The sequence below is a fragment of the Tyto alba genome, unplaced genomic scaffold (genome assembly GCF_018691265.1).
Source record: "Tyto alba isolate M040663 unplaced genomic scaffold, T.alba_DEE_v4.0 Super-Scaffold_1, whole genome shotgun sequence".
Lineage (NCBI taxonomy): Eukaryota > Metazoa > Chordata > Aves > Strigiformes > Tytonidae > Tyto > Tyto alba.
The window spans coordinates 910378-930232 of NW_024881261.1; the positions used below are offsets into that span (position 1 = coordinate 910378).

At 45.3% G+C, this 19855-nt stretch overlaps 1 protein-coding gene across 27 annotated transcripts in view; it reads right to left on the minus strand.

Annotated features, from left to right (window-relative positions):
- JAKMIP3 (Janus kinase and microtubule interacting protein 3) overlaps nt 1–19611 on the minus strand; it is a 97808-nt gene extending 78197 nt beyond the window's left edge. For 25 of the 27 annotated variants that reach the window (XM_032992401.2, XM_032992402.2, XM_032992407.2 and 22 more), the window contains exon 1: nt 12503–12650. The gene's annotated coding sequence lies outside the window, so the exon portion shown is untranslated. Of the gene's footprint in view, nt 1–335; nt 423–12502; nt 12651–19323 lie in introns of those variants that run through there. The other 2 variants (XM_032992398.2, XM_032992400.2) reach the window with 2 other exon arrangements.
- Nucleotides 19612–19855: the final 244 nt, after the last annotated feature.

Below are 19855 nucleotides of genomic sequence, written 5' to 3' on the forward strand. Positions count from 1 at the left end.
TCACGGGTCTCTGACAACACAAGTATTTGTGCCTTACTGCCAGTTGGGGATTTCCATTCCTTCCCCCCCCCCATCTCGTACTTCCGAGCCCCCGAGGCAAGCAGAGCCCGTCCTGCCCCCGGCCGAGGAGCCACCATGCAGGGGTGCTGCTCCGCTCCTCCGCTCGGGAATTATTGGGGAGCCGCAGTCGGCAAGGGCCGGGCGAGGGGCACTCAGCCCAGCCCCACCATCACCCTCGCTAGCGGCATTGCAAGAAAAGAGGACTTTCTTTGCTGGCAAACGGGCTTATAGCCAAAAAGATTTTGAAAACAAATATATACTCAGGAACAACTTACCCACGCAGCAGCTTTAAAAATCCCCGAGCCCAGCAGAACACTTGGATCCCTCCTGATGGGAGCAGCTGCAGTTGCTATGGAGCCCCGGCTGCCCTTGATGTGTTTTGCTTTATTTCAGACTGTCTTCTGCCTGTCTTGTAGCAGGCTGCGACTGCTTCCCTGCCCTGCGCCTTCTCATGTTCTTGCTTTTATTTTTTTTTAAACAGAAGGGCAGTAATTCTGCTGCAGATCAGTAAATTATATTTACGGTAAGATCTCAAAGGGCCACAGGCAAAAGGCAACATCTGAAGCACACAGCTACTGTGATGAACTTTGCTGACTGAAGAATTTTTATGATGGATTTACTTCTCAGTCATCTTTGTCAAAATATTGAGATAAAAAAATTGCTGCTGATGATGTCAAAAATGAAATGAAAATGTTTTAGAATGGCATTTGAAATTTTAGAATTGCTTACTTTTAATTAAAACTAAGAGCTTAAAAGCCCTATTTTAAAACATTTTCTTTCAAGAATACATCTGTGTCAAGTGATAAGTTTGTATTCTGTTTGGGAGGGGCTCAAACAGAGAAAGAAGTTCCCCAATAAGGAAAAACATTTCCGAGATGTTTCGGCTGGGCTAGAGCTTGAACAAAGCCAATAGTTTTCACTGTCGCGTGTTAGCAGAGGCTATCCCCCCCGTGGAAAACCAAAATCCCAGAGGAATCTGGAGAGAAGTCCAGCCTGAGCCCAGGAAGCCTGCAAGGCCAGCTGGCTGGCGGCGCGGCGGGTGACAGCGCGGCAGAGCCGTGGCACGGCGCCGGCCGAGCCGCAGCCGAGGAGCTCCAGGCTAGGAGAACATCCACAAAGCACGCCCTACGTGCGAGCTGCACTTCCATCCTTTTGTCAAGAAGCAAACAAAAAACCCCAACCCTAAAACCCAGGCAGAGGAGGAGCGGAGCTCTCCCTGCTCTCGCCCAGCCAGCTCCAGCAAACCGATTCACGAAGGGTTTGGAGAGGAAAGCTCCTTCCTCAGCCAGGCACCAGGGTGGGGTTTGCCAGCTACTGCCAAAGAAAAGGGGCCTATAAATTTTGTTCTTCTTTGTCCTTTATCACCTCTGATGACTTAGCAGCAAATGCTAAAAATAAATTTTCATGCTTCATCTTCAAAGTAGATGTGGTACAATACTTAGAGTAAAAACCTCCAAAGCCTATATCCTAGAGAGGATCTTACAAAGATTTCAGAATCCAAATTCAACTTTACAAAGAGGCACTGTAAGCATGCCAAACGCGATATTTTACATACAGCTTTGGCTCTATAAGTTCCTTTCAAATCCTCTTCTCTTGAATGAGACAGCAATTAAGATAGTCACGCCCTTCTGAAAAGCAGCCCAACATAAAGTGCTTATGATTTACTGCACAAAGGCATTTTTGGAAAACAATGCCCTAAAACTGTTATGAATTATAGAAGAAAAGAAAGCAATATTCTAATCTCCAAGGCAAGTTGGGGCTATTCAGGTTTTCACTTTCCTTCATATTTCCGATGTTTAATACAGGCTTTACAGACAAGCGGTAGGCAGGACACGATCCAAATCCAGAAACCAGTTTGAACTTCCATATGAAAACACAACAGTAATGAAATAACTATATTTTTGTAACAAAGAATTGCAGCTAATTCCTCCTGCATGACTGATGGCCTAAATGTAGATGTAATGAAACTGATTTTGGCTGTAAATAACTTGAAATAATGTCTCAAAATTTTGACTCAAAGTGAGTCAAGCTAGTGCCTGGAAACTAAAGCTCCAAGGAAACTTGAGGGAACTGAGTTTGCATTTATATTACTTGAAATAGATGAGTCGCCTTAATAGGAAATAATCATGCATGAAGTGATGTTCATAATCACAACCTTGGGCTAGCAAACTGAAGCTAAGTTTTCATAAAAGTCACTGATAAACAAAAGTTCCCTTTTTTAAAAATAGCATCCAAGGTTCTGCACACTATCACCTATTGCTCCTGCAGCGCTCACCTGGGGAAAGGGGGCTGGTGCCTATTTTCCACGTGAGGAAATGTCTCCATTTGCGCCAGTGAATGTAACCGATGTGTATGTCTGGGTCCTTTGCCTGGAACAGTAATTATTGTTCTTAACGAGATAAAGCTTTTCAGGTCTTTAGTGTTGATCATAGCGGGGAAAAAAGTCTTTGTGAGAAAAAATTAAGCTTCTCTTTTGTACAGTTTCACTTCCCTTTTGCTAAAGAGTTGATACTCTTTATGGAGAGCCATACATATCTATCTCCATGTGTGTACGTATATCTATAAAAATAAAATAAATAAAAAATATCAAAATAAAATTATAAAGTAATTGGTTTTTGTTATGGCATCACTTAATAAATTGATCACAGCAATCCAAAAGATGCAGGTCATACGCAGTACTAAACACCTTGGCATATTATCAAGCACTAAAGATTATTTTTACAACAAGATCAAAGGTCAAACTCTTCCCAGGTACCCCAGGGAATTACTCCTTGGGGCTACATCTACATTTGTTTATGCACCTAGGAGTGGGTTCTGGTCGGCTATTTTAAATAGCCAGTTGCTTTGTTCAAAGTTAATTCTTTAATTAATTAATTACATGCTCAGTCCACGCAGGTGGAAGAGCAGCACTGGGTGGCTGCAGCACCGAGACAAGCCTGGGATGGTCAGAGCCAGCTGGGTGGGTGGCTCATCCCACTGGTAACCAGTCCCACGGCAGCCGGGTGGGTGGCTCATCCCACTGGTAACCAGTACTGCGGCAGCCGGGTGGGTGGCTCATCCCACTGGTAACCAGTACCGCGGCAGCCGGGTGGGTGGCCGCTCCCATTGGTAACCAGTACCGTGGCAGCTGGGTGGGTGGCCGCTCCCACTGGTAACCAGTCCCACGGCAGCTGGGTGGGTGGCCGCTCCCACTGGTAACCAGTCCCACGGCAGCCGGGTGGGTGGCTCATCCCACTGGTAACCAGTACCGCGGCAGCCGGGTGGGTGGCTCATCCCACCGGTAACCAGTACCGCGGCAGCCGGGTGGGTGGCTCATCCCACTGGTAACCAGTACCGCGGCAGCCAGGTGGGTGGCCGCTCCCACTGGTAACCAGTCCCACGGCAGCTGGGTGGGTGGCCGCTCCCACTGGTAACCAGTCCCACGGCAGCTGGGTGGGTGGCTCATCCCACCGGTAACCAGTACCGTGGCAGCCGGGTGGGTGGCTCATCCCACCGGTAACCAGTACCGCGGCAGCCGGGTGGGTGGCTCATCCCACCGGTAACCAGTCCCACGGCAGCCGGGTGGGTGGCTCATCCCACTGGTAACCAGTTCCGCGGCAGCCGGGTGGGTGGCTCATCCCACTGGTAACCAGGACCGCGGCAGCTGGGTGGCTCATCCCACTGGTAACCAGTACTGCGGCAGCCGGGTGGGTGGCTCATCCCACTGGTAACCAGTACCGCGGCAGCTGGGTGGCTCATCCCACCAGTAACCAGTCCCACGGCAGCCGGGCGGGTGGCTCATCCCACCGGTAACCAGTACCGCGGCAGCCGGGCGGGTGGCTCATCCCACCGGTAACCAGTACCGCGGCAGCCGGGCGGGTGGCTCATCCCACCGGTAACCAGTACCGTGGCAGCCGGGTGGGTGGCTCATCCCACTGGTAACCAGACGGGCAGGCACTTGGGCGTGCGCGTACGCTCCCTGAGTTACTCAGGAAAGTGCTCCTGAAAACTCCTGCCCCAGCTCTGGGACTGCTGCGTCCCTACGTTACACGATGTGCCTGGAGCCGAGGGTACAGGCCCGGGGGCTGCAGCACGGCGGTTAAAATGATGATAACCAGGCAAAAGAAACTCCCAGTGCTCTCCCATCACACCCAGAGCTACTACATACGTTCCTAGAAACGGCGGTGTTCCGGGAAGGGGTGAAGAGATGATGGATGCTAAGGCAAATGAGAAGATGAGGCGCTAAGCCCGAGGGTGGGCTGGAGGCAGGAGCAACGCACTTCACAATTTCCAGGACAGTTTTTATTAGTAACTGAATTACCTGGTTTCATTTAGTGCTGGTATACAGTAATATCTTCCAACTCTGTTCCAAAGATACATCTGTTGTTTTAACAAACCCCTGCATCCTTTGCTCCCTATCTTTCACTCGTGATTTGGAGATTTACGTGCACATCTATTTCTATGTAGACATTCCTTCCCAGGAGGAACATCTACTCTCGAGCTGACTAACACTACTTGATACCACTGTTTGTTGATTGACATAGAAATACAAGCAGAAGAAAAACATTCATGCCTGTAGAATATTCTTCAGTGTCAAACACAGTTACCGAGTGACTTATTTTTAAATAAAAGTAATGATATTTTTAGCAGAAGCACCTATTTTTCTTTAGTTTCACATGCTTATTCATAACTCTGAGTTAACCAGCAACTTTTTCCCCCCCCTCACATAACTGTTACTGTTCTTGCAGTAAAATTCACCCAAACGTTTCTGGCAGCAGCAGGGGGATGGAAAGCAGTTACTGCGTTGAGATGGACAGCTAAACCAGACCTGTTAGTGATGGCCAGCCCCTTGCTGACACCGACAGACAGACCAATGCCACCAAATAAACATCTTGCTTTGGGGGAGCCATTTCGGACTTTCCAGAAGCACGCAGTGCTGGTGTAAGCCTGCTCCTCTCGAGTATCTCAGCTCGCCAGCCTCCAGCTTTAGCAGATGGAAGAAATTTCTTCTATCACCTGAACTCGGCACACACAGAAAATGCCCAACTTCGTATCTAGGAAAGGGAATGCAACGTGGGCCATGAAGAACATCTGCTCTCCACTCCTGATTTGCCTCCTGAGAGGCTTCTAGAGACGCTGGAGAGCGAGTGCAAGGCAGCCCCTGTCCCCAAGGCCTGCCTTCTTCCCTTGCCATACACGCCTCTCTCTGGGGCCAGAGACCGATGGTGATAAGGCAGTGAAAACACAAAAAAAAAGTTTAACACCTATAGCTTCCTTCTCCCTAGCAAAAGCCAGACTTTTCATTGAGATTATGGAGTCTCAGCTCTCCTAGGCTGTCAGCAGCACGGGCTCTACGGAAGAAGACGTCAGCCCAGCACGAACTGCCTGCACTCACGCTGACCAGCGCACCAGGTCCGGCATTATCTCATTGCGCCATCCCCAGGGCTTTCACACACCGAACCACTGCTCCCAGCACAGACCACCGACAGAAGGACAAGGGGGATTCCCCAACCCCAGCTTAACTTCTGGAAGGAAAAAAAATAGCATCCTCACATTGTATTTTTCATAATGATATCTATTTCGCAAGTGAAGGAGGAGGAGGAGAAGTTTTACGCTGAGAGCTTTTTCCCAAATTTTCACAAGTCCTTTACCAGGCCTCACATTCCACAGCAGCAGAGCTCACTCTGGCTGCCTGCAGGTGTTCTGCGGGTTTTACTCATCTCCCCACTCTCCTGTGGGTTTGGAGGTGCCACCTCTGTCAACACCAAACTGATTCTGGCCAGCCACTGCCGCCCTGCTGGCTACCAGGAACTCCTGAAGAAAGTCATTTCACACACCTCCCTGTTCCAGATTTTCTCTTTGAACAAACAAAATCACAATTTAAAAAACCCAAAATAAACTTTGAGGGAAAAAGAGCATAGTTATATTTTTCTCCTACTCCTGATGAGTCTGACACCCAAACTCAGTTCCTGTCCCACCCTCTGTGCCGTCTGCTTTGCCTGTCTCGGCCAGTTCAGACACCCCCACCCGCTGCTTACTTCACGCAGGACAATTCCAGCAGTGTATCAAGCATTCCTCTCTTTTCCAGTCCTCCTCCTCCAATCTGTGATATATCCCATTTTCCAGGTTGCTTGCTTCTCCACTACGATTTTGCTTAATTTGTGATTATGAAACCTTATCAGGCCAAAACCATCAGCCAGCCTTAAGTGACACACAGACACTGTAGTAAGAGGTGAAGAAAAAAAAAAAATACACCAAAGAAAGCAACAAAATTGCCTCCATTTAGGAAGAGCGACCTGGCAGAACTCCCTCAGACACCCCTGCCAGGCGCTGCCTAAAACCAGGTCAGCACTTCTCAGCCTGCTGGGCTAATTGACAGTGTAATGAGGGGCACCTGTGAGCAAACAACTAGTTTTTTAACTCCTGCTAAGCTTGAATGTATCCTGAGGGAAGCAAAGCATAATGAGATTTCCCTTCCACTACAGACTTGCGAACCAGCAAAGTCCAAAGCTTTGTCTTTGGTGGTGGTTTTGTCCCTATAAATCGCATCAACTGGTATTAGCAACATGTGGAGTTTGAATTTCTGCATGTGCAGATCCAGGAACCAGCCATGTGTTCAGGAAAGCTTGGGGAAAGTAGAGAAAACTAAACTGAAATACCTCCCTTTGCTTCAAAAGCTTGTTTTGATTTTTCTCTAGCTGAGCTGCTAAGTGTTGCTATCTGTGATCTTGGGAGATAACAATAAGCCTTTATCATACTTTTTTAAGTGAACTAGTCTTTCTCAATGCCTAACCCATGGTTATTTGAGCTGTTCAACAACAAATGCCAAGTGAAGTTACAGTCTATATTATGGAGCACAAAAAAAATAAGCTGGGAGGAGAAAAGGACAGAAGCAGAAGAGCGCGGTGTCTGCACCCCTTCACAGCCTTGGTGGGCAAACTGAACAGCACCTGAAAATGCCTTGCATAAGATACTGAGAAAAAAAGAAGACACAAGGTGGAAGTGTCAAACCGTATAATGACTCCTTCCACAAGCAACATAAATAATAAATCATTCACCCGGCAGGACAGACTGCCTTAGCCCGCCAGGTCCAGGCGCTGCAGGTGCCCACGGCAGCGAAGGGAAGCCTCCCGCGGCTCCCGGCAGCGCCCCGAGGTACGGCCATGGCAACCCAAGCTCTTTGTGGAAATATCAGGTGCTTGTTTACAAAACCCAAATCCATAATGCTTCCTTCAAGGACAAGTGTTAAAATAGATAGCTTATACAGTAAAGACTTGTGATCCACCAGTAAAATAAGTTTTTAAGTAGCCGCCATTCAAAACACTAGAAAACCCAAACCGCTTTGATGGGAGAGAAAAGGCTTTTAGCAACTGCAAGCATTATCTAAGATAAAATGGATTAATGTTGACCGTTAAGTCAGTGTATTTTCCATTTACTTGTTATTACTACAGATCAGGCTAATAAATTTTCCTTTAAGACCCTTTGTATTTTTACTTTACTAACTCGATGCAAATATTTCCTTTGCCTGCAGCTTCCTCTGACTTTGCTTTGAATGCAAACTAGAGATGTTGAAACCCCCAGTGATCATCACGCAAGTCACAGCAGCAAGACCTGACTCACTCTCACAAAACGCTTGCTGTCGGCAAGCTTCAACACGCTCAGTGTGTTACCCCCATTTTCCAGCCGGGGAAAGGCTTTGTGGAGAGTGGGTGGAAGAGCTGAGCAATGAGTGCGGTCGCTGCGCCCCCGGCACCTGCGTGTTCACGGCCACATCCTCCCCATCCTGCTCCTTCTCCCTTAGACACTCGTGTACACTCCAACCTTTTTTTTTTTTTTATGAACTGAACCATATATATAATTGGCCTTCCCATCCAACATTTCCCAAGGAACACTGTCAGGACAATCTGGCCTTACCTAGCATGCAAGAAGTAATTACAATATTAGACAATAATGAAATAATGCATTGTTACTAATCATTTCACTCTGCTAACAACACAAGCAACATGTAAAGGTTAAAAATGCCAACCAGCGTCTCATAAATCACTATGGATATTTACTGCTGTGGACCAAATACTCGGTGCTTGCTAGCTCCTGCCTTTGAACCAGGGCAAAATTCAGGTACCACACTGCAGTATACAAATCTCCACGATTCTCCAAAGTGACAAAGGCTGTGGCTATAAATTACTGTCTGCTTCAACACACAAACATATCAACTATATTTAGGGAATGTTTTTTCCCTATTTATGTGAAAAACTGAAACTTAGCCTTTGAGGTAAAGAAACCCCTGTCCTTTGGATGGTTATATTAGATTTTTACCATGCCTTCAAGTTTCTCTAACTTTCTTTGCCAATATTTCTTTTCAGAGAGAGTAAGAAAATATCACATACAAGAATGAACCCTCTATCTGTAAAAAAGATGACAGTATGGAACATTTTGATGGAACTTCAAAATCTAGTGTTAACCTGTGGTGTGAGCACCAGTTACTGGTTGGAAAACACCTTCCTACTTAGTTTTATCCAAAAGGAATCCAGATTGTGGATGCTGAGACCGTGCCATCATGCAAACCAAAATGCAAATGGTGTCGTCAAGAGATGTGCTTTAAAAGCACAGTCCTCATCCAAACTAGACACGTTCTTATTATAAACCATGGCTAGAATTCATTTTTTATAGAGACAGCTAGAAAAATAATCCAATATCAAATGAATCATGTAATTTTTTTAATATACAAATAGTTAAAATGCAAAATGTAGCAAAAGCTTTTCAGTCAGGCCATGGGAATATTAGCATGAGAGTGCTACTAAAAGTTAGTGCAAATCAATAAATCTTCAGACACTTCAGATATTTAGCGAAGTTCTCCCTCTGGGCATATCCTGAGTCCCTGCAGTCGGTGAGATTTCTGACATTGACTTGGGGGCATCAGAATCAGGCCCTTTGTGTGCAATTTCTTTTTTAATGAAATGCCATTAATACGGAGTTTGTTTCAGATTTACATCCTGGTAAAATATAGTATGTGCCATCTGGAGTTCATTAATGCTGTCCTTTACCTACAGTATGTGCCAGGGGACACATCTATTATGCAACTAAGGGTCACGCAAGACAAAACAGAGCAGTCAGCAAAAAGATGAGAAGTCTTTTTGGTATTAACAGCCCAAGTTGAATCAATTACATCTACACTGATTTTCAAAGGGTTGGGATAGAGGAGTCAGGACCGGTGGCCAGCCTGAACAGCATCTCACACCCCAGCAGTCTTGCACAGCTAACAGTTTGCTCTGCAATCAATACCAACCTACTTCCAGTGGATAAATTCTGGCTATGAACTATGACAAGATCAGCCTCGTGCAATGTCCAACGTCATTTGGGCAGCAGCTTTGCAGACCAGCTGCAGGTTTCAGTCAGTCCTGGGACACCTCATCCCTGTTGGTCTGGGAAAGCTCAGGGGGCATCGCCCTCCTCCGAAACCCAGCCCCGCGGCCAGCCTCACCGAGCAGGCAGGCCTCCCAGCTCTGTCCCGAAACGGTACCTCAGCCTGGGAGAAAAGGAGAACCCAGAACCATTAGTTAAAAGGAGAGAAAAAACACATTCTGCATCTTAAACTGACTTGCCATCCGAGGACCATGAACAATAAGGCCCCTGTTTGCACATGACCTTGTCAAGGTCAAACGACCCACCGTGAGAGGGGTGGAATAGCTCAAAACCAGCAGCACAGCAGGGTATCTATTGGGCTTACAGCGCAACACTCCGCACCCTGCTGCTTGGCTGTGTGTCCGAGGAAACAAATTTTGTCCTCCAGGCATTTTCTCAAGCCTTTCTGAACTACTTCTCCTCAGACACTACCTCGGCTTTTACGGAGTCCAAAGGGGAGGGTCATGCTGGAGGATATAGGATGCTACACAGATGAAATTTATTGAACCTACATCTTGATTCTGCACCATCAGTGAATAACGAATCTCTAATCATGTGTTCCTGGAAACAATGATTTGTGGATTTGCAGAGACCTGAAGAGTTTTTCTTTAAATCTACAAGGACGTTATTCTCCCTTAGAATAATTTCTACAGGACTATATTAAATTCATGAGATCTTTGGGGGTTTTAGTTCTATTTGACTACAGAGCATTTGGCCATCAGTGGCCAAGGAAAATCAGGAAATTACCTTTCTAGGTTAGCTAAATGGTAGAAATTTCTTAGTGTTTTGCCACCAATAATAGCCAACATTTGGGGCTCTAGGGACAAGTAAGTTCCCCTTTTCCTTTGCATGCAGACAAATGCTGCTAGCCAGTTGTGGTCAAAATAAAGATAGGATTACAGGAATGATTTAATTCGGAAATCTCAAGTATTGGATAATATTTGGCTGCTTTTACCATGACATCTGTCAGTAGAAATGCTGCTGTCTTAAAATTACTCAGTCCTGTTAGAATCTCACAACCAGGGTTGTTGGATGGAATAGCTATGTGTTCAAATCCTACATCCCAGTCAATTGGTTTGTGTAGAACTGTTAGGATGTTCTTTTTTTTTTTAAATTTTTCCATTTAACCTGAACGTCTACTGTTGATTATACAAGAACTGTACCACAGAAGGTGATAAACTTAGAAAACAGATGTTTTAAAGGAAAGTGTTAAAAAATAACATTACTTAAAGGTCTTCACTTGTTAACATACATTTGCTAACACTATTTCAAATTTGAGCAATCCTGAATAAGAGGTAATATTTTAGCGATGTATTTGAAAAAAAAAAAAAAAAAAAAAAAAAGAAGCAAAGTTTTATTCTTCATATAAATTGACAGTTCACTCTGAAACTTCACCAAGTAGGAGGTGTTGACAACTGTCACTTTCAGAGAATATAATAAGGGAAAGATTTATAGGCACACAGTTCCACAAATATATTCAAGACTAGTATTTTTCAAGACAACCAATGGGCCTTAAGCACATTCTTAAGTCATCTTAAAATGGAGTGCTATTTTTTCCATCAGGGCCCTAGTGACAAATGCAACTTCCTCTAGTCAAGGCGGACTTGTATCCCATACCAGTGTCATTCGCCTTTTAATTCACCACTGCAAAAGCTAAGCTTTTACCAGCCTGGTATTTCCAGGTGAAGAATAAGTAGTCACTAGTCAGAAAGCTGACAAGAGCCAGTACAAAATAGACAGAAAGTCCACTGCAAAAGTAAAGTATTAAGACAGCCCTTACACCAAACGTTCCACTTCTGAGCATACTTTAAGCACCTACCATGCACCTAAACACATGGAGAAGAGCAAATGTGTAGAAGAGGTGGTAGGTTAGGAATGCTGTATGTGAGCTGAGAGCTGCGAGCCTAGACAGCAGTGAATGTCTCCTGCCAAGAAATTACTCTTTTATATTATACGCATTTCTCTGGAAGTATCATGATGTGAGAAATAACAGACAAAAGTCAATCTGACTCCACTGTATTTGTTTTCTAATTTCTGTCTGCATTTTAAACAGTGTCATTAGAGGAGCAGCCACATTAACAGAAAAGAAGAGAAATCTTGATGAGATAAATGACATTTAAAGCCGCCAAGGGAACAAGCAGCTGGGAAAAAAAATGAACTTTCTTTTTATAATCTAATGGGTTAAACAGCATAGAATAAGAAGCAGTTCCCAAGATACACAGTACATGCATTGGAGTTCAGAAAATAGGAAATGTCCAAATCAGTAAGCACAGAAACCAGATTACTTTGTTACAGTAATTCATCATAACTTGTATTACCCTGAAACACCGACATTTACAGCTGCAGAGGAGATTTATCAACGATTACAGGCCCTGACATTTCAACTCAATCACGTACGACAGAGACTCTATGAAGATCCTGACAAATAAATGGAGCAGGAAGGTGCAGCCCGCTTAACCAATGAAAGGCAGAGACATTATCTTCCATGGCCTTGCCGGCATCCTAAGGCAAAGCTGGTGCAAATCAGAGCTCTGCTTATTAACCACACCAAGGAGAAACTTGGTATTAAGGGGGGGGGGGGGGGGAATCTCAAACATAGAATGCAAAACAGGACATTTGAAAACGGATTATACAAAGCCTTTAGGTAGTAGATGATGAATGTGTAACATATAGAGATATATATAGCACACATAATGTACATATTTATATATGCATAAACACATATAGGAACTAACCTCACAGGCATGCTCCATCATGATGCACACTGCTTGTCTGCTTTACCTGAGGATAGTACCATTCCTTGTATGCAGTGCACTTCATTTTAAAACCTGTAGGCTGTTCCTAGCAGACAGATTTAAAAGGATTTTTACGATTCGCTCTGCAAAAGGCTAAAAAAAAATAATCCATCCCTGCTGCATAAGATTATATTTTCCATCTCTATCCTCTGAATAGTGGAATCGGATGAGAAATGATTCATCAATCAGTCCCAGGAAGCATTTAGAGGACAGAGAAGAAAAAAAAAAAAATAAAAAAAATCAACCATACAGTAAAATCTGCTCACCATGTACACACCCCCAAAGTGAAGAATCAGACCAGCCTAACTGAGGAGAAGCTAGAGATGAATTTCACGAGACGGCTGCAGTTGCTGGGTGATGCACTGTAAACCCTGCTCCCTCCGGGGAGAATGAGCTCATTGCGAAGCTCCAGCAGCCGCCCCTCAGCCATTGCAGTGTCACTGCAGCTTGCAGCTGAGTGCAGGCACGTCATCACACCAGCTCCCGGAAAACCCAGAGCCCTCCCTTTCAGAAATCCAGTGTCAAGCGTGCTGGTGTAAAACCAGCTCACCTCCAACGCAGACTGAGCTCCCCTCCTACCTGGATGCTGCGAGGAGGACTTGCGTTTTCAGCTGAATTATTAAGCCAAAGACCTGCATCCAGCACCGACGGAATCTGAACTGACCTGCCCCTGAAGCAGGGGCTAAATTACTGAAACGGGCAGAGAGATGCGAAGGATGTTCGGATTTCAAATAGCAGCCTTTGCACTTGCTCCTAGCAAAGGAGATGGAACCAAGTTCTATGGAAATCCTGACACGTGTAAGTGAAGGGCCAGGCGCTGGAGCTTATCTCTTCTAGGAATGCCATTGCTGGATAACCCCACGCTCTGAAATTACGTGGAAATGGTAATAGGGTGGGAAAAAGCCGGGTGTCTTTACAAACTCCTGTAAGGTATGATGTGAGAAGTAAAGCACTGCAGATATGGAAAGCACGTCTTTAACCCCTAGCTTGCTGTGTCTCACTACTGTTCATAACTGAAAAATTACTCATTTTCAATATTCATACCACACTGAAAATTCTCCTTTACATCAGAACTGAATAAGAAATACAGATAAAATCAATGTATTTGATTACAGGATACTTATAACAGCCCCACACTGAAAATAAGTAAAGAGGATATGGGACCTATTTATTTGTTTTTTGTATCTTCCTGACAGTGAAGACTGGGAACCATTCCCAGTGAATGTCAGTGAATTGCTGACAGGCATGACAGAGTGATCAAAACACAGGACTGGAAAGCAGAAACCTATCCTGAAGCGTATTCTCAGTTTCTAGAAAGGAGGGCATGGGGTTTTTTTCCCCTTAAACAATAGCTAAATATCTGGAACGTTCCATTCAAAAACCCAGTTTTCCCCAAGTCCAAGGGCTCTGACTGTGCAGCGCTGGAGTGCAAAGCCAACAAATGTGTGCGGCTCCTAACCAGATTCATAGAAACTCAGTTTTGTGGTTAACCGCCGCTGTACTTCTCATGCCCTCTCCCCCAGCTCTGCAGTTCAATTGTCCTTTGACAAGGATACATAAAGTGGCACTTTGAGAAAACCATTAGAACAAAACTTCTATTTACTTCATAGAAACACCTAGAAGACAAAACTATGACAAAATTTCTAGTGAGAGGAAGCTGCAAGAACAGAATCTCTTCAGTTTTTGCTATTATAGACCCCGAATTTTCCTTTTTTTTTCTGTCCATCCCTACTGTGCCGCATGGTGGGAAACAGTAGTATTACTCAGACATGGACTCCTCGCTTACAGGGGTGGTTTCTCCTAAGCCCCAGTCCTGGCTGCTTATCTGAACCCTTCCACCTCTCCAGCATGCTGCTGAAGTCAGGAAGCCTGTGGGAACGCAGCGCCCGTCGGCAAGAGACACTGCAGGGACAGTGCCTCAGTCTGCAAACACAGAGCTGCTGCGGGTGGAAGTATTAGCATGGTGATGATTTAACAACACATCAAAATTTATTAATAACTAATAGTACTTCATCCTTAACCAGTTTAAATGCATACAAAATAATTCTGGAAAATGTTGTAATTAAAATAGCGACTTATCTACAGATTCTAAGATGAGAAGATTCACTCTGACTTACTATACGGTATCTTAAATCAATACATATATGTATATATCTGTGTGCGCATACACAAAGACAAAAACATGGAAACACACAGACACACACGACAAAGTTTTTGGATCCAATAAAATAAATGACATACCCACACACCAATAGGCAGAGAAGGAGGCAGAGAAGCTAGCTCAAAGTAAAAGCTCCCTCCTCGAGTTTAGAGCAAATCCTCCCCGTGCCTTGGCATTCCTCAACGGGCGATAATTGAGACCCGGGTGGGTTGACTTGGCCCTGGCCCTTCGTCAGCTCTGGCAGCAGCCGACACCTTCAGGTTTTTGCTAGCTGAGAGGTGTCCCAGCTCAGGGGGGGCTCAAAGGGTCTCACTTGGAGTGGCAATTTATAGGGTCCAAGATAACGGACTTTTGTCATTTGTTTTTGCTGGGGCCCAGCTTGAACAATGAACCACTCTGGCATCTTCCAGCAGTTGCACAAGAATTTGATGCAGGTGCAACTGTTCTTGTTCTCCTCTGATCCCAGCACGGGTACAGGTGTGTCGGCCCAGACCGTTGGGAGCTGCTGGACTGTGATCACCCCTTCCGAGGGGGGGGCAGGAGCCAGGCTCCTTAACGCTCTGATTCACTGCCATTAGCAGCCCTTATCTCTCCAGGTGGACATACCTCCCCGGGGGGAGAGGGGTGGAATCACACTTAGCACCAAGCTGCCCAGGGGGGCAGGATTGCACCACCACAGCTGCAACTCCAGAAGTCTCTGTCTTCAGCTTTGACAAAAACTCAGCACTTTTCCTTGCTCCTTTATCACACAAATACTTCTTAAAATTAGGCCGTCTCACCCCAGCTCAGCCCGCTCCAGGACGAGCAGACCACCAGCTCACACACATCCCAGCCGGTTCCTCGGTTCAACCCAGGAACCATCTCCCTCCAGATGCAAGGATTGGCTGTGGCTCTGACGAGAGCTGTGCAAACAATAGCTTTTGAACTGTTGGATAAATAAAACCATTTTCTATTTTTAGAGTTGAATTGCAACATTTTGTGGGAGTTTGTAAGTAAAACATTGCAAGCAGTGTTGTAAGGGATATAAAGCAAGAGGCCATCCTTAGTTTACATCACTCAGAGAATCGGGGTTTGTTTTTCAGCTGGCAAGTGCTAGGGAAAAAGCATTCTTCTGGCAATTTCCATTTACTGAGCTGTATCCACTGCAGGCTTGCCCAAAGCACTCCACTGTGCAGTGCTTTATCACGCAGAACAAAAATGTTAATGAACTTTAAAAACCTGAAGTTACCAAGTAAATAAGGGCTGAAAAAATTGTTATGCTCCACTTTTGTCATTCACAGTAGAAACGGTCAGAATTTCTTCCATGTGAGGCACAAGCACACCTATAGAAGTCTGGGTTTTGTTTTAAACATTCTCAATTCTGTCTTTTTCAGCTATCTTAGCACACAGTTTACATCTTATCTGTAATACAGATCAGCACGTCAGCCAGGTGACTTTACATGTAGCACTCCGCAAAGCTATCTACAGCAACTGGGCACAAGTCTTTTCCTCAGCCTCTTCCTCAGTAATTGCTAGAGATAAATGTGAAAGACACTGTACACGATGCACAGCAGAGCCCTGGGATTGCAGTAGCTATGCCAGAGGCAGCTTTTTTTTTTTTTTTTTCTTCACTCTCCAAATGGAGCAAAATAAAACCTTCTTAGTCAAGAAAATACTGCAATGAGATCTTGAGGTTAAGAGTGTTAAGCAATGCTTTGATAACCAGGGGCCCTGCTCCAATGGCAGTGTGCAGGTGGCAGGAGCAGTAGATGATTCCCTCCAGATCCTGCTTTGCACCTCATCCTCTGGAGCAGAGTAACGACCCCTCGGGGCTACAGCCAGGTACAGAAAAGGAGTCCTCAGAGAGCCCTTATCTTCTTGTCTCAAGTAAGCTTCTGTCCGCATTTCTGACCTCAAACCTGGTCCTATGAGCATCTTTTAGAAGTAAGAGAAGGATATTTCTGAGTCCTAATGGTAGAGTATCCATCTGAATGTCTAAAATACACAAAGTCCTACCTACAGTCACTGAGTCCTGTTTCCCACACCTGTCCAGGCTGCAAAGCCAACTAATGATTCTTAAGGAATGAATGACATTAACGACCAGATTTTTGTTACTGGGCCATCAGAAATTTCTGTAAGAAAGACATAACACATAGAAAAGAGACAAACACATGCAAGAAACCTCGATGCACACTCATAAATTGAACTTGAAGAAATCAAATCTCACAAAAAAGTAACAAGAATGGCCCAAATTAAAGACTTGGGCTCTTTTGCACCCAAGTCCTGGTTTTACTTCACCTGTAAGAGGATTTCATTTCTTCTGTCCTCTACCCCTGTAGTGCAAATGCCTTTTAAAAGCTAACATTAAAAATTAGACAAAAGGAAACGTTGGTGTTCATTTAGTTTTTCACGGAGCCTGATGGATTGAGGAGACATTATTCCACTCCTCTCTGCTCCCTTCATTACCTAGAAGATGTATGTCCCGTTCACAGTCGCCCTGCCTGATCCCAGGAGGCCAGCCGGCTCGAGGGCTGCCAGAAGAAATGCACGGAGCTGGGGTTCTCCCCCGCAGCTTCCCGGAGCGGTGAGATCCACGGCTGCCGTGTCGCTGGGGCCTCGGGGGTGGCGGGGAGCAGAGCTGAGGCGCGGAGGCAGGCTCCGGCTCGGCTCAGGCCATCCCAGAGGCAGCTCGGGGGGCTCTGAGCCCGTGCTGCCAGCGGGCTCGGGCTCCCCAACAGCACCAAATGACTTGCACCCAACAGTGTAATCAATCTTATCCACTTCTGAGCTAAGATAAGCCAACTTAAGGTTGCCTACATAAAACTCTCCCCCATTTAAATCACTGAGAAATACATTTGCTTAAACTGGTATAATTAGCACGTGTAAACTTAACCCCTAATTTCTTTCCTCCTTTAGACTGTATATTAAGTCAGATCATTAAATTCACTATGTCAAGATTGTTTTGCTTTTTAAATTTCAGATATAAAGAAGTCAAAGCAATGGACTATGTACACCTCCTCATGTCAACAGCCTGGTGAGTATCAGAACGGTTTGGTAGTTAATGATGAACACCATTCCAAGAAATGCACCACGTAAAAATATACATCCTGGTTTGATTTCCAGAGGCAGCCGGGAAGGTTAATAACTAAGCCATTGTTGGCAGCGAGGAAAACAGTTGGAAATAGGTAGTTCTCAGGTTTCAGCAGCTTTCGAGAACCTGTGTTTTGCACAGGTGAGCCAGACAGCAGTGGCATGGGGCTGGAGAGGGCTGGGGGGCACATAAAAAGCAGCGAGCTTCATAGGGCTGGGGGGCACATAAAAAGCAGCGAGCTTCACCTCCTACATCGTGCAGTGCCCTCACCGTCGGAAGTGATGGAGGCACGTTCTCCCAAACCAGCCCTGAGACTGCCCCCTGGTTGCACCTGTCTTACACGGTGTCCATTATAAATTTGGTACAGATGACTTTGATTTGTATCGATAAGAAACCAAAGAAACTTCAGTCAGTGTTATCCATTTCTAAACTAATTTTATAGTCAGTTTGGGATTACAAACAGGTTTTATGTAATGCCTAAAATAATTGTTCCTCGCAACTATCGCAATCTGCCACATCAGTACAAAAGCACGTGCTTAAAACTGAGCACAAAGTTGAAGTTGTCTGACCAGCAAGTGTGACTTCAAACTGATCTAAAATATTGCCTCTTTAGTCCCTGGAGGGGCTGGGTCACTGTCTCTGATTTAAAAGGAACTAATCAATACGATTGTTTTGTTGACCTGCAAGTAAAGAAAATCAAAGCAAGTTCCAACCCGAAAGAGGATTGCAGATGAATAAATTGATAAGCTTTTAAAAATTTAATCCAATACAATTTATAATTTTCCATGATCACAGCAGAGTGCTTTTCTGGCAATAACCAAAAATCTTTTGCCATAAAGATTTATATGAAAATAAATGCATTAATTTAAATAAATGCATACTAATGAAAGAACCCAGAGGTTCATGCCAGCTCCTGAGCACGAATATTACATTTGAGGCACTAATCCATCTTTATGATAACTACCCCTGTAATTATACCTGCTACACCTGTAATTACACCCACGGCAGTACATTTTTTCCCATTAACTTTGGATGACCAAAGACAGAGCAGACTCTGACCCATGCTTTGCAATATTAATTATTTTTCAAAGTCAGAGAAGTGTTGACAGAAAAAACTCCTGAAATTTTAACACTTCAGTCTCTACTACTCAAACGATACCTTTCCCAGTAATTTATGACACTTTTTCTCTTAATGCAATACATTTTTTTTTTTTTTTTAATTCAAACCCCTGTCTGTGACGTTTAAGGTAACAAAAACTGTGAAATCATAAATGCGCATTCAGGGGTTAAACACAGCGCCCTTTCCCTGGTGTTTCCGAGTTGGGAAATAAGTTTGCAACACTGTAACAGTGCTGTTCCTTTGTTTCAAAATAATGTCAATTCCCCTTCCTATAAGGTGGAGAAAGTGATTTTGAAACCAACCCTCACCCCTGTGCACTCCCAAGCACCCAGCCGTGCCCCCCAGTCTGCCCAGTCAGCGGGCGGGCGCGCGTCCCAGTGCTCTGGCCAGGAGCCCTCGCAGCTACGCTGAGGAGTACTGTCAAGTATTGGTAGAAATATTAAGCATTGTTTTATTATGAATGAACAAAGTTCCTACTTTAGAAGAGTTAGCCCACAAGCTGCACATTCTCCTTCCCGAACACTGCTGGAAATCCCTTAGCGAATCTCTGTGCACTGACGGTGGCAGGCAGAGCACCGCTCCCAGGTCCCTCTTACACCTCTCCCCTTTGCTTCACCCAGCACGCTGGGGCAGCTGGAGAACCTAGTGACCTGCAGGCAATTTCAATACACTGGACACCAGCTGGATATTTCCACCACACCGGAAAAACAGCAGCCTTGAAACTTGTCTTTCTTACCTCTCCAAGCAGTTGCCCAATCCTAACGTGCATCCCGCAGAGAGGGAAAGGTGGGCTCAGCTCCTCTCCTCTTCCCAGGAGAACAGCAGGGGAAGGACTTCAGCAGAAACCCCTAAGAGTGCTGTGTTTGCCCAGATTCCTCCTAGAGAAGGGCCCGCCGCTGCCGAAAATCAGGAACAGAGGAAGCCAGTTCGGAGACAATGTGATATTTGTGCTGCCAAAACCAGCAACAGCCCCTTGCAAATACACAGGATACACTCGGGGTTTGCGCAGCACCAGAAGACAAAATACCTGTCAGGGGGTTTTGTGCTCGTAGCAGACCCTGTCAGGGAGTTTTGTGCTCGTAGCAGACCCTGTCAGGGAGTTTTGTGCTCGTAGCAGACCCTGTCAGGGAGTTTTGTGCTCGTAGCAGACCCTGTCAGGGCACACTTCTGCCTGTGATGAGCCTGGTGGAGTTCCTGCTGGTTCCCAGAGCGGAGGAAAGCACTCTGCAGGCCTGCTGGCTGGGGGATAGCCAGGGGCTGTAAGTTTC